This window comes from Arachis ipaensis, chromosome B06 (assembly GCF_000816755.2).
Source record: "Arachis ipaensis cultivar K30076 chromosome B06, Araip1.1, whole genome shotgun sequence".
In the NCBI taxonomy this organism is placed as follows: Eukaryota; Viridiplantae; Streptophyta; class Magnoliopsida; order Fabales; family Fabaceae; genus Arachis; species Arachis ipaensis.
The window spans coordinates 7,750,828-7,752,241 of NC_029790.2; positions in this window are offsets into that span (position 1 = coordinate 7,750,828).

The window sequence follows — 1,414 nt, forward strand, 5'->3', positions numbered from 1 at the left end:
ACAAAACCTTACTCCACTCCCGTAACTCCCCACCCCTCCCCACCTCTCACCCGCCAATGGAATCGAATCTCCAATACAGAGGTAAATCAATCACAATGTACAGGAGTTAGGGGAAAAAATGTTCACGAAAATTAAGCTCGTATGGTCAATCTAAGAACATGATCATTCCATCACTTGTAAATTAGGAAACCATAATTCAATTGAAAAAAAAAAAGATCTGCTTTCAAAACCAGCAAGATCCAAACACCAAGTCCCTGGCCTTTCCAACTTTTTCCAAAATAAATCAACAAAAAATTCAGATTAAACAATAATTCAATAATCATCAATTACAATTTCAGTTTTCAGATCCAAAAACAGCAAAACAACAGAAATTAAAAAAAAAAATTACAGAAGAAGAAACATAAACTCAAGCAGAAGCAAAAGTTCAAGCATAAGTAGAAGAAAAAGCAGAAGAAGAAGCAAAGAAGCAGAGGCAGTCACAGAAGAAGAAGCAGCGCCAGTGAGGTCCCCCTCCCGATGACGACGCGATGGCGTGGTCTCCCGATGATTTCCAACTTCTTACCACACTCCTTCCAGAACCTTCCACAACAAACCCCACTACATCAAGCCACCGTTAACCTCCTCAAATCCCACCCCCTCTCCGACTCCGACATCCCCCGCATCGCCGCTGCTGCCCCCTCCCTCTTCTCCCCCTCCTCCGCCGCCTTCTCCCCCGATAACATATCCGCCGTGTTCCACTTCCTCGCCACCGACGTCGCCGCCTCCTCCGCCGAGTCCCGCGGCCTGTTTTTTTAATATTTTTTATTTTTATTTAAAGGGTAAAATTGTCTAAAAAATTTTGTTCATGAACAAAAGAATGATTTTATATGTTTTGTAACATTAAGGATGATTTTAATAACAAAAAAAAGGTCGGGGTTAGGGACGAAAACAGTACTTAACCCTAAGAAAAATGATATGGATCACTTCCAGAAATTATTTTTAATATGGAAATAGAGATGGTGTTTTGATTGATATTGATATTTGAAGTGTATTACAATATTGTGGAAATCATTCAACACGCTCCCCACGTATTTCAACACGTCCCCCACGTGTTGGCCAGGATGCTGCCACGCATCCAACACATCCCCACGTGTTGCAACACGTCCCTCACGTGTTACCCTTCTACCTAACACCTCCATTCATACGTAAATACACTAGATTTATCCATTCCCAACCAATACACCACCCTAAACCCCATAACCAAATTTTTGAGCCGACAACTTCAGCCATCAGCTATATATTGTGCTACGTGTAAATTAAATATAGTAGAATGGATCCTTATACGATCTCATCAACATGATCATTGGTTGGTTTTTTTTGGGATCCACAAGTTACATCATCAAAGTGTAGATCCTCGGAGAAAAAGAGCTTACAA